The sequence below is a fragment of the Peromyscus eremicus genome, chromosome 19 (assembly GCF_949786415.1).
Source record: "Peromyscus eremicus chromosome 19, PerEre_H2_v1, whole genome shotgun sequence".
In the NCBI taxonomy this organism is placed as follows: domain Eukaryota; kingdom Metazoa; phylum Chordata; class Mammalia; order Rodentia; family Cricetidae; genus Peromyscus; species Peromyscus eremicus.
The window spans coordinates 69,468,384-69,482,544 of NC_081435.1; the positions used below are offsets into that span (position 1 = coordinate 69,468,384).

General features: G+C 42.4%; 1 long non-coding RNA gene across 1 annotated transcript; it reads right to left on the reverse strand.

The window, feature by feature from the left end:
* Positions 1 to 9,736: 9,736 nt before the first annotated feature.
* On the reverse strand, positions 9,737 to 13,508 carry LOC131895938 (uncharacterized). Its single transcript, XR_009375326.1, has 2 exons — positions 13,430 to 13,508; positions 9,737 to 10,757 (listed from the first exon to the last, which is right to left on the reverse strand). It is a non-coding gene; the product is annotated as an uncharacterized LOC131895938 (long non-coding RNA).
* Positions 13,509 to 14,161: the final 653 nt, after the last annotated feature.

The following is a 14,161-nucleotide window of genomic DNA, read 5'->3' on the forward strand; positions in this document are numbered from 1 at the left end:
GTTCTGAAAAGGCTGATTCTGTCATTACACACCTATTAGAAGTTATGGCCATCATGGGGATACCTGTACAAATTAAGACAGACAATGCTCCAGCATATGTCTCCAATAAAATGAGACAATTCTTTGCTTATTACAATATAAAGCATGTTACAGGTATACCACACAATCCCACAGGCCAAGCAGTCATAGAAAGATCCCATCGAACTTTAAAGGATATGCTAAATAAACAGCAACAGGTAACAATGACTCCTAGAAATAGATTGCATAGTGCTTTATTAACCTTGAATTTTCTCAATGCTGATGAGAAAGGAACAACAGCTGCAGAGAGACATTGGACGACAGACAAAACTCCCGAGCTAAACCAACCGGTTTATTTCAAGGATGTGCTGACCTCAGAATGGAAACCTGGATATGTTCTACGTTGGGGAAGGGGTTTTGCCTTTGTTTCTGCAGGAGAAGAAAAGCTATGGATACCAACAAAATTAATAAAAATTCGATTTGAACAGGAAAAACCCCTTGATGAGGTGGAGTAAAAGATCATCCACCAATGTGACATCTCTACAAGTTGTAAGAAAAATTTAACAATCAAGGTTGGGGTAGGGTTCTGTTTTTGTCTTTCCAGGATAATGGAAATACCCATCTTCCAAAAATCATAAGGCCTTGGATATCCGGATGTTTACAGCAGAAAGAAAGAATCTATTGGTACCAATCTACACACGGTAAAATCTCACTGTCTAACATCTATCTCTCTATTAATATAGAAAAGTTGTGGTCCCAATTCAATTATAAACCAAGCTGGCTTTGGAGATGGAATTGGCTCACTCCTTCTCTAAACCCAAGCACATTGCTAAAAGAAAAGTTTGAGAGATTCTTCAGTACCATATCAGAAGAGCCCTCTGGTGTGGGACAGAAGGAAACCAATAAAAAGGGACCATTGTCTTCTAGATTCTAATTCTCTCCATGCTTACTCTTGATTTCTCAGAATCCTTTCTTACATGCTATGTCCTCTTTAAATCCAAATCTTCCATTTTGATAACAAATAAGTTTTTCTAATAGCAATCTCAGAAGTCTCCAGAAGGAAGATGGGGCCCCAACAACAACTCTACCCAATCCAGAATGATGCCATGGTAATCATCATCATACTACACTTCTTACCAGAATTTCAGACAATCTTACCCATTACTCTAAGACTTGCTGCAGAACCTACAGTTAGTCTAACTGAAATTTAACTATCTGCGCTTTCTCACAGTACCCAACAGAGATAACATCACCCCCTAAACAGCAGGAAGCAATCCTAAGAAAACGACGCCCCTTCTCCCTTAGGTTTCATAATTCTCAGGGTTATGGATGATGGTTACAGGGTTGGGGGTGGAAGGAAATATTAAACTCAGTACTCCCAAAAAAAAAAAAAAAAAAGGAAAAGAAGAAATGGAATGGATACGTATAAGACATTATGGTAGATTATTGTGTATACTAGTAAACAAATTTAGTAAAATAGCAGCCTTAAATAATTTGCACTGTAATTTACACTGTTATGGATTCTTATATGTTGATACAAATGTAAACTATTTTTATATTCCTGTTTAAGATAATTTGTATATTGATACAAATACAGAACTATACTTGGTATAATGTACATATATTTCTACTCTTATTTGAAATGTTTGTATATTGATACAAATGTAAATTTATATCTGTCATACTTTATGTATGTTCTACTTCTGTTTAGGATATTCGGTATATTGATATATATTTAAGATTATTGTCATATTGCATATCCCACTACATACTCCTACCTCTGTTATAAATATTGATATATATTTAAGATTATTGTCATATTGTATATCACACTATACACTCCTACCTCTGTTATAACATCTTGTGTATTGTCACAACTTTGAAGTCATCGTTCTTTACCATACACTTGCTTATAGACTGTCTACCTTGTTTACGTGAAGCCTTAGTCCTTAGGTTATTTCAGTAGATAAGACTTGTAGATTTATAGTCACCTATGCTTGTCATCTCTATAGTTACGTTAGTCAGGTTATACAGATTTACAGATACATAGGTCAGATGGACAGGTAATCTTCAAACACTTCATAGACCTAGAGAATATGGCATTTAAATAACTTAGAATTCTGTTGATGCGAGACACAATTGCTCCTGGCTGCACCAATTTGATCCCGAGAGAATGTTGGGCTTCTAGACATTTCCATTTGGAAGTTTGTCTTCTTGGCACAAAATGGCCTACTGGGCAAAGAACTGCCCTTGCCTCGACAGCTGACAGTACAAATGCAATGCTATCCTTTCTGGACAAGCGGGACACAAGGAAAGCGACCACTGTACTCTGCCAAGACAGGGTAAGATGGTCTTTCAGAATTCCTGCTTCTGAAAATGGTCTGTCAGATACTTTAGGCCTGTAGCCAATTTGAATGCACCAACAATGCTGAGAAACATTAGGTGATTGTCCAGGCTGCCAGCTGTCTCGGTCTACTCTCGCAAGATTCCCGAAAGTTGCTTGCATCCATCTACCATTTCTCAGGTACCATTATATTCCTTCTCAGGTCTTTGATGGGATTGAAGACTAGCAGTTATAGTTACAACTTAGTAGATAGAACATATTAAGTATTAGATTCAGGTTCTTTAGGGTAGGACACCTTTTGGAATGATCTTTGTAACATGCCATTTATCTATGCTCTATACTTCTCTGGATTTTAATATGTGTTTCTTGCTTGATATTGTTTGCATTGGTTGTAGTTCCATCTTATCTAGGTCATTATCCCTCATTATTCCTGGACAATATTTGATAACCATTCCTTTGTATATAGTCTTGTATTAGGTTAGAACCTTCTTATTTAGACAAAAAGGGGGAGATGTAGTGGGTAGCCATTCCAGCTTTGTTCTGGAAGTTCCAACCCCCATTGAGACTTCGGCAACTGTCACGCCTACAAGGCGGGGCCAAGGGAGGCGCCTGGGGACCCGAGATCCGGATCGGCGAACGCTCGCTTGGTTCCAGGACGCTGGATGGTGGAGGTAGACAGAGGAGAGCTCCAGAGAGCACCGCTGGACTGTGATACACCTTCCCCAGACCCCGCGACCTACCTATCCCTTAATTTGTAAGTTACGCCATTAAATAAATCTCCTTTTAACTACGTGGAGTGGCCTAAATAATTCCACCAATAAGCCAGCTTAGCTTAAATAAGCAAGCTCCAGGCCAGTGAGAGTCCCTGCCTCAAAAAACAAAGCAGACAATGCCTGAGGAACAGCATTCAAGGTAGACCCCTCATTTCCACATGCATGCGCATAAACAAACATACATACCCACATAAACACATACAGCCAACACAAGCATAAACATGAACAGCTCCGCATGGATATAAACACCACCTTACACATGCGAACATGAATATCCTCACCCATGAATATCGACTTGCCCCACATAAACATGAACACCCCTCCCCATGTGAACATGAACACTCACACATACATAAGCATGAACACACATGAACATGAACACCCTTCACATGAATATGAACATCCTCAACACACACACACACACACACACACACACACACACACACGTACATGTCCTCAAATATTCTTTGAAATATTCACACAATAAAAGACTTCTTTATTGAATAAAAAAGTGCTCATTTAACTTTACAATAAGGGTACAATAGAAATGAGAAACATTGTCTCCATTTTATTTCCAAAACAGCTCTCAATAACTAGAGGAAATTTAGGCTCTAGTCTCTGAGATCAGGCTCATCAGCTGACAGAGTGGTGAATTACAGTAATTAGAAGAGCCAGTCAAGCAGAAATTGTAGAGAAGAAAATCAGTGTGTCATCCTAAACGCTATTTTGGTTCTAAGAAACGATGCTTCCCTATATTACATGTTTCATAAAAAACATAATCCAATACCCTCCACATTCTCTACCCAGCAACGCGGCTCAGGGCACTGTATCCATCTAATGTTGTGTTCAGTGTACCGCCATGGACAACTGCACTCACCAATGCTTTGGTTTTGGCGTTCAGTAATTAAATGGGGCAATTCACCACTGTGCAACAGCTTATCCTTGCCAAACGGCTTGGCCTTGATGGCTTTCATCTGCTCGAAGCCAGATCCACTCATTGTCCTAAGTGTTTTCTTGAGTAACGGACCACAGAGCACTGATTGTTTCACTGTTAAAGTGGTGCAATGTGCAGGCAAATATTTACAAGTAGCATATAATTACACGAGGTGCTTTTAATCACTAAAATGACCATACGAGGAGGACAGTGATTAGAACGAGGACAGGAAGGGGCAGTGTATACTCGGCTGTGTCTTTTTGTTTAGTTTTAACTGATTTCTTGCTTCTCGGTCACATTTATATTTCAGTAGTTCTGAGCAGCATGGGTCCATAGCAAAGGGCCAATAGAGTCAATAGTGGCTTAAATAGGGTTAGAAGGTAAATTAATATAAGCAAAGTTAGGTAAGAAAGCCAACAACAGCACTATCTCCTGTATCATCTGCCATGTTTTTCAGACAGCAAATGACAACTTTGGTGATGCTTATGAAGAATCTGAATTCCCCATGACAATTCCATTATCTTTCTAAGACTAGCCGAAGCATGGTTGTATGTTTTCTCTACCGGATGGAATGTAGACCTATTCTTGCTGACATCTTCCTACAGAAAAGTCTTTGTAGTTCATGACACAGAAGTGTGGTATTATACAAATGAAAACATCAAAGCAAAGATTTCTCTAAACCATCAGAGCCATAGACTATTGTAGGTAGAAATCTCGAGACCACCTAGGCATGGAAACTATGGCCATAGAGAAAAGCAGTTTGGAATTCGCTCAGAATATAGCATGTAATGCATTTCTGTGTAGTCCTGAGTACTGCAAGATGATCCCATCATTGTAGATTCTGACACAACTTACTTCCTCATTGAATAATGATCATCACATTTCCAGTACCAAATTCTAGTTCATGAAACAGAAAAAAAAGCCAACATGGTCATATCTGTTGGTGACATCTTTTTTAATCCAGTGTAAATGGAGTGATTGGTATTGAATGTTCATCAGTAGGGTTATGGCCCTGGGTGCTTCACATCCTCTGTACTGATAAATATTACTCTTCAGTTATTCTGAGAGTCCACTCAGCATTAACCTCAAGCTACATTTTAACCAACTGGCGTTCCCTCTGGCGCCTGCAGGCTCCATCTCTTCTCAGACTATCCACTACTATTCTGAGAGGCCACTCATGTTTGGCCTTCAACTTACCCTTTCACTATGCCTTGTGCCAGCCACAGGTCCACAGGCTAGCCCTCCTCCTGGACATCTGACATATTTCTACAGATGAGTTCTCATTCATCCTCCATTGCCTCCTCCAGCGTTGGTATTTCAATCTCTTTCCAAGCCCTTACTGTGCTCCCAAGAATGCAAACTAAAGCCTGGGAACCCACTGCCACTTGTGCTTCACTTACTCTGTCTTCCCTGCCCATCTGCGGCTGGACAGAGTTGGCTCTGGACTCCATCCCTCAGCTACATACTTCACCCTGCAGCATGCATCACCGTCTTAATGGTCTTTCTTTAATCTACCGGCCAATCAGATTTGCATAAACCAAAGTAAATGTGTTCCTTTAAGTCGGACATGAACCACAAACACCAAACCCATCCTCTAGGCCTGGGTAGCTAACCTTAGCTACACCCACCTCCACAGCTGAGGCCTTCACTTGTTATGCAGCCAGACTCAGTTTCTTCCCTGTGGGCTGTCAGTCACTAGCTCCTCCACCAGAAACTCCTGGCCCTCATTGGCCGGAGATGCTAAGTCATTCCTAAGAGCTTAGCCTAAGATTTTCTTTTCTGTAGGTATCTCTGTCCCTCTGTGGGCTCCTCTCCGAAGGTCCATAATTTCCTTAGAAGAGGTTCAATTCTCTGTGATTTCTAAATTGACTTGGGTATTTGCATGGATCCTGGAATTCTTACCCACATACCAACCCAGCAAGTGTCAATGCTGGGTTACCTAATCCATCAAGGAGTATGCAGCTCCCAGCAAGGAGGGCTGTTCAATGACTATGTTGAGTCCACTGGTTTCCATACAATAGATTTACATTCAAACAATTTAACTTTAAAAAAAGTGTTTATAAAGTGCTTAAGTGAGAAAGACAGTTATAAACACAATTTTCTCCTCTAAGGATCAGTCAGGCAGAACTAAAACCAATATTAAAAAACCAAGAGGCAAATTTCTGATTCTTAAAACATACCAAAGGTTAAAGCACAGGAAACATGGGAAGAGCAAGCGGAGGTCAGGACGTATTAAACACTAATGAACGCAGCAGGAAAAAGATGGAAATCGAATTTAAAAGCGCTTTAATTGCATACTGGAATAAAGCTTATGTTAGGGACATTGAAAGCCAGCTTTGGAAGGGAATGTATCATGATGGTTGCTAGCCAAATGGTCTTTAAAGCAAAATAAAGCCAAAAAAATTAAGTGTCAACAAAACATCAGACAGGAAGTTGACACAATTGTTTCAGGATTGCAGCCATTTGTCAGGTGCCAGTCCTGATACAGGGAGGGTGGAAGGTATGTGTTGGCATGTATTATTAAACTAAGGTGCTTCCATTATCAGCTTGGTCATTCTATAGTACATTATCTCCTTAACTTAACATGTATATAAGCTTCTAACGTATATTTTGAAGATAATAATATTCTCATTAAAATCTTTTAAGCTATAGCATTATTCCTCTGAATATCCCAAGGAATCATAAAATGTATAAGATATTTGTCAAAAAAATTTTGTTAATACAGAACCTTGCAGTTAACAGCTAATGAAGTTGATTGAGTCCTATTCAAATTATCCGAATCACATCTACTGATCAAATGACAACCCTCTTTTGTTCGAACCGTTTACATAGTCTCACAGGAGGTGGTATTACTCATCTTCTGGAACAGCACTATGTGTCTCTGCAGGAGGTAGAGGACACCTCTGCAGTAGGTCAACAGGGCACTTTGTGGGGAGAAGACACTTGGAGAATTTTATTTACAAACTCTTCAGTTGTTTAGGGCAAATTTAGATGTTGGAAACATAAAACAGAGCGGAAACTAACCCATGGAGCATCCCATTCTTTAGATAAAGTTTAGACACATCTTTGGCTCTGTGGTTCAAGAGAGTGGTCTAGTGGGCAGTTCCAGCTACAGAGTCACCTGTAAGCTGATCCGCTACTTGCCCTCTGCTCTGGTTTGGATCTGAACTGTCCTCCACAGGCTTATATGATCAATTCTTCTTCTCTGCCTGGTGCTGTTTGGGAAGGCTGTGCAACCTTTAGGAAGTGGGACACAGCTTGAGGAAGTAAGAGGAAGACTTTGAAGACTAGAGCCTGGCCCATGATTCAGGTACTTTCTCTCCTTCCTGATCCACTGCAATGTAAGGGGTAATGGATGTGCTTCTGCCTTCCTTACTGTGATACACTGAGACTTTCTGTAATCATGAGGCAAAATAAACCTTCCTTGCCTTCAGTTGTTTCTGTTAGGCATTCTGATTGCCGAGATACAAGAGTAACATGAATAATTGGTACCAGGAGCAGGGTTGCTTCTGTCACTCTACCTGACCGTGTGGTTATTAGGCCTGTAGAACTGGTTTGTGTGAAGAATGTGGAAGAAGACTTTGTAAACACAAGTGAGAGAAGCTCCAGAATATTATGAGAAGAGGTTAGTGGGTGTCTTAGTTTCCTTTCTGTTACTGTGATAAAATTCTCTGGCAAAAGCAAATTAAGGGCAAATATTTTATTTTTAATATTTGTATTTATTCTTTGACAAATTTGTAAATGTTTACAATGTGCCTTGATATATTGACCACCCAACTTCTCCCTCCCAATCTTCTCAGAGCCTTATAACACATGACCTGCTCACTTTCACGTGCTCTAGAGTCCAACTAATTCTTCAGCAATCTGGCAAGGGCCACATCCTGAAAAGATCACATCCTTAAAGATTAATTCCCCTGCCCCAGAAGCTATCAATTACCAATAGCTCCTCAGCTATGGGTAGAAACTCACGAATCCTTCTATTTTTGCTATAATAAATAACTATCCTGGTTTTGTGCACGTCACCACAGCTGCTGTGAATTCAAGACTGGAATGTTATGTACAGAACACAGCATTGTATAGTGCCAGCCTCCACCCTCTGGCTCCTATATTCTTTCAGCCTTCTCTTCCACAATATTGCTTGGACCTTGTAAGAGGGAGAAGATGAACAGAGATGTCCCATTTAAGGCTTCAAACTCAATAATGACTTAAGCTAATGAGGGCCGTGGCCAATCCTGGGAGAGTGGCCTATCTTCTACCCTCACCTTGGTTTTGTTTTCCACATTGACACTTACTTCCTAAGGGAGACTCTAACACATGAACCTCTTCTGGGTCATCTGGCCCACGGGCAGAACCTCTGTCTTCGTTACACCTCTCATGTGGGAAACATCTGCTGTTACTCAGTGTCCAGGTCACAAGGACATCCCTGACACTCTCTTCTGGCTTCTGAGAGCACTAGGCACATATATGGTGCACGTGTACACTTGTAGGAAACACTCATATACATTTAAAATCCTAACTAAATAAATGAACAAATAACTCAAAAGTGTAAACACATGAAAACATGAATAATGGCTGCCAGGAATTGGACACCTAGACTATGAGTCCATTTCATTACAGAAAGTGTTGCTGCAATGTCGTTGTTTTTCCCATTCTTGACTCAGAAATAAAAGAGAGTTCTTAACACCTACATAAGTCAAGAGCCCTCTGACCAAATTAGTCCACTCTGATCAAGAGCATCGTCTTAAGCCTGGGATGAGTCTCCGTAGTGGAGGTGTTCTATTTTTAATTGTCAATCAGCACCTCTCTGCTTAGCAATTAAAATACTGGTAAGGAATTTTTTAAAAAAATATGTAACTTGCCCCATTATTCTATACTGTTGAAGGAAGAAGGTCAACTGCTTCGTCCTTGCAACCTCCACCCCTGTGTAGAGTCTACATGCAGGTTGTCAGGGTTGGCAGAACAAACACTGAAGTAAATAAATGATGGATTAGCTGAATGGTTAGACCAGGTTTTGTTTGGACAGATCCTCAACTGCATTACAGAAATGTCATTACATTGAAAGAGAGTAATCAGGGATTTTTCTCAGAAGGGTGGCGTTGGTCAAACACTGCAAAGAAATCTTTAACTTCAGGGTTCTGCAGATGCATCCTGAATTTTACAGCAATCTCACAATCTTCTCAGGACATAGACATAGAGAGGATTTTTGCCAGAAATAAATTTTCTCAGAAATTGCTTCATTTGAGAAAGCTTAATGGTAACTATGCAGTAATGTGCACAGATAAATAATTATGTGTATATTCTGAAATGGGCATTAGATTGCAACTGTATTTATTTTTTAGCTAGTTAAACTGATGATCAGTTACGCAACTGAGTATAAAATTATTAAAGCCACATCTGTTTTAAGGCGTATCAGTTCATCTAAATATCTACACTCTGTGCTCCTAGTTGGCATTTTGTGAAGAAACTATGATCTTTCTTGACACTGGGGTAAGTATATGGATGTGACACGTTGGCCCTAAAGAGACTGGGCCTCCAGTGAGGATGCAGTTCATGAAGACCTCATCCCAGGGGACGTCATTAATCTTACAAGAGGAGTCAGAAAGAGAAAATGAATTCACTTTCAGTCTCAAAGGTAAGGGCCCAGAGCAGTCAGAGAAAGATCCTCTACAGGGTATAGACGGGTCTATGTGTGTGGTCAGAAATAAAGGAATGTATGGGGAAACACAGGAGATGCGCACTGGCTTCTGTAGCCCGCAGCTGGCATTTTAGGTCAGGCAGCACTGAACGCGGATGGAGCAGAAGAGATGGGATTTGGACAACTGAGTCTGTACGCGCTGTCCAAGCGAGTGCAGGTGTCGTAGGGTCAGCATCGAAGAACGCTGACCAGAGCTAACTGGGTAGCCATAGTGAACCCAGTGACCACGCGTGTGAGAGTATGTCAGCTGTTGCTCCCACTCTCATTTTCATATAGTTATCAAGAAGCTGGAGATTTTAAATGGCTCTCCTCTGGGAAAGAGACGCCGTAACCCAGGAGCCCTTGAAAAGCGAAACTGCATCTGGAATTCATAGATTAACTAGGAGAGTGGAGGGAAAACTGGTGTGAATCTGGCTTTTCTTCAGAGCATGTGTCCTTTCAATCCATCGCTGTGGTCTTCTACCATGAAGAATGCCCTTGACTTCTAACCTGAACATCTCCTGCTGGTGCCCAACTCCATTCTCCTTGTTAGGAGGCTAACACATGCGTATGTTTTCAGTGCTGTGTTCCCACACCTGTCCTTCTCTCTCTGTTTTAACACACTGTTCTCCACAGACTCGTTTCCTTCAGTGCGGTGAGCCCTGCTCCATCTCCTGACTGCGTTCTTTTCCACAGCTTGTGCTGGCACCATCGTCACGCTCCTCTCTGCTGCTTCTTCCTTGACACCATTAACTCATTTTCCCCGTCGTCTTTTTGCCCAGTGCAAAAACCAGGCTCAAAAGAATCTCTTCTTTGTGTTCCCGGTAGAGCAGGGAGCTGCAGACGTGACCTTCTGATGTTCCCATTCTGCGGGAAGTGGCCTGCAGCTGCAACTACTTCTCTATATGTCAGCTTTTACCATCAAAATTGAGGTGTGGGCTCTAATTTCACTTCTTTAAACATAGTCCTTCCAAGTCAGATGTCAAAAGATGCAATTCTTCTAAAAGTGCTAACCTATTTCCAAAGGAAAGAAACATAAGTATATTCACCCACCTCTTGTAAGCTTTTTCCTGTTGAGGGTTTTTTTTTTTTTTTCCCCAAACTACAAAATATCAGAGTCAAAGACCTTGAGAAAAATGCACATGAATTGCATTCTGGGCTGAGGGTTCCAGAAGGAATCCTGCACAGGGTGAGGTCTTCACAACACTAAGTAAGATCCTCATGACACCAAACTGTTTCTAGCACTTTCCTTTTTAAGACACCTATAGCCACTCACTTTCACCAGTGAGGCCACCAGATGCTCCAGGACAGAGAGGGACATCTGGGCCAGGCGAACAGAGGTAGATGCATTCTGAGGTGAGTAAAACTTCCTGGGGAGGGCCACTAGTGCGATGTATGTCCCTAACTGACAGGGCTGGCTGCAGAGCCACAAGGATGTTTCCAAATTTAGAGTCACAACTCTGCAAAAACAAACAACAACAACAACAACAAAAACTAGTATCTTTTCATCTCCATCTGGCTACACTGTTCATTCATCAACAGGCCAATTACAGAGGACTGTTGTGTCAGAGGTTGTGGGAAAAAGAGTCCTGAAGTTCAAGAGTGGGCTAAGTGTTGCAGGATCCGGCAGATGGTCCTGCACTGTGATGGCTTAATCCTTATTAAGCCAGAGATATTTGCAAGGCAGATCAGGAAGTCCTTCAAGTTAATTTAGAAGGAGAGCGGGCTGTTGGTGTCAGCAAGCTAGCTGTGACTGCAGAGAGGGAAAAGGAGCCAAGGGAAGGCGATGGGAGGTGAAACTGATCCATGTACACTGGACACACTCTGAAGGAGGGCCGCTGTCGGCTTCAGCAGCGTAGCTGTTACTGCAGCAATTTCCAGCTCTAAGCTAAGCTTGTGTTGAAATTCAGAAGCCAGCTCTAAACTCCACACTGTTCATACCACCAGAAAACACACCTTTTCTAGCAGGAAGATTCACAATGAGATCTCCTGGGATTCCTTTCTTAAGAAGAAGGTTTTCTGGGCTCCCCTGAGGAATGAACTTCCACTGTATCACTGGTCACTTGGTCAGAGGTCATATACATATCCCTGAGGCTAGAGACACTGTGCCCTGACCTCCACGGAACCTGTGCTTATGGATGTGGTAAATGGGACCGGTGATATAGTTGAGCAGGTAAAGGCACTTAGTGTCAATCCTGATGACCCTCCTTGCAACCCCAGAAGGAAAAAGTGACCCTGTAAGTTGTCCTCTGACCTAAACACACAGGCACATGCGCACACAGGCACATGCACACACACACACACACACACACACACACACACACACACACACGTACATGCACATACACACGCACACACACACCACACACTGTAAAAACTGCACTCAAGGGTGTGAAGAAGGCTTGCTGTGCACATCTCTGTACCTCACTGTGAGGCCAGCTTAGCAGGTCCCTCCTTCAGAGTAAAACTAACTCACTCTTGGGTGTTCTTGAGAGCTACCTATTCTCCTTCTGATCTACAGAGGAGGCCAGAGAAGTCACGCCCAGAGCTCTAGATCCATTAGGTGCCCTTCCAGGCAGCGCTTTCTTCAATTATGTCTCCTGAAGGCCTCTCTACTCAAGGCCCACATCCGCTGTCCTGCTCCTTTCCTGGCCCCAGGTCCCTCCCATCTCACATGGGAGGTGATGGATATGGAGGTGATGCCTTCCTTCTCCTGTCTTCCTCCTGTTGCACTATAAACAGCCCAGAGCTTACAAACCGCATTCTCTCTGGAGGGGAAATAGGAAGACCGAATCGACCTTTCAGCATCCTAAATCAATTTTTTTCACAAACACACAAAGCAAACACATATGAAAAAACAAACCCATGGTCACAGAAGTTCTTACCATCACTTCTAAGCTAAATCGCACGTTCCTGCGGATCAGAACTATGGTAGATCCTGCTACTTCCCTTACAGTCTTGGTTCGTTTGGTTGGTTTCTGTTTGTTGATTGATTGGTTTTATTGAGACAGGCTCTCACACAGCCTAGACTGGCCTCAAGCTCTCTATGTAGCCAAGATATCCTGAAATTCAATTTTTTTTTTTCGACAAGGTTTCTCTGTGTAGCTTTGCGCCTTTTCCTGGAACTCACTCTGTAGACCAGGCTGGCCTCGAACTCACAGAGATCCACCTGGCTCTGCCTCCCGAGTGCTGGGATTAAAGGCGTGCGCCACCACCACACGGCATATCCTGAAATTCTTAATCCTCGCTGCCTTCACCCCAGAGCTTGAGTTTCAGCTGTGTACAAGGCCAAGTCTACGTAATGCTGGGCATAGAGCCCAAGGCCTCGTCTATGAAAAGCCGTCAGTCCACCAGATAAGCTACACCCAGCCCCTGTCTCATCTTCTGAAACAGGGTCTCGGGTAGCCCAGGCTGGTTATAAACTCACTGTATTGTAGCCAAAGATGACCTTCAACTCCTAGCCCTCCTGCCCTACCTCCAGAGAGCAGGGATTCTAGGCTTGTGCACCAGGCTCAGCCTTCTTACAGTGTTCCCTGCAGGCTTTCACATATGACTGTTCCTCGAATTAATAGTCACTGAACTAAATTTTACCACAGAAAAGCATTGCTTTTCCTCCATTAGGAGTGGATTGATTCACAGGTACATGGTTGGAAGGCTGTTCCTAACACTAATGGATTACCACTTACCTTGTCTATAAGGTTTCAGGGCTCAAACCTAAATTACTAGGTTGAGCTTCATTATGCCAACTGACAAGCCTGGGGAGAGCTTCTCCACTACATCCACTCCCCTGTGACCTTTTATGACTGCATTCTGTCTCCCTGGAAACATCTTGATTATTCTTCTCCTTCCTCTTCAGGGTTGATGGAGCTTTAGGCTCCCATGCTGAGCTGTAGAGGCTAGCTTCCCCTCAAAACCCCACACTGGACTTTAGGCCATTACCACGGTGCAGCCTTGGCATCATTGCTGAGAATGGCATGCTGGTGAAGAGAGGCTAAGGAAGGAACCTTGGGAAAGGAAAGCTGGGGCAGGAATTCTGGGAAAAGGATGCTGAGGAAGGTTCACAGTACTGAGTCGGGGCTCATCATATTGGCAGTGGGTTTGATTTATGACCTAAGGCTGTGCTTATTCCATGGTTATATATTCAAAGTGTATTATGTTGTGTTTTTCTTTAAAGTGTATAAACTCATCTCCCTAGAATGATAATAAAGACAAGCAAAGAGGCCTGGGAGGATAACTCAGCTAATAAGTGTGCGCCTTGCAAGCACAAGGACCCCAGTGCAGTTCACAGAAGCCACATTTAAAAACTGGGCACTGTTCTAATCCCATATATCCATGAAGGTGGAAATATATGGATCTCTGGGATTTTCTGGTCAGCCTGCTTGATGGTTTCCAGGCCAACAAGAAACCCTGTATCAATT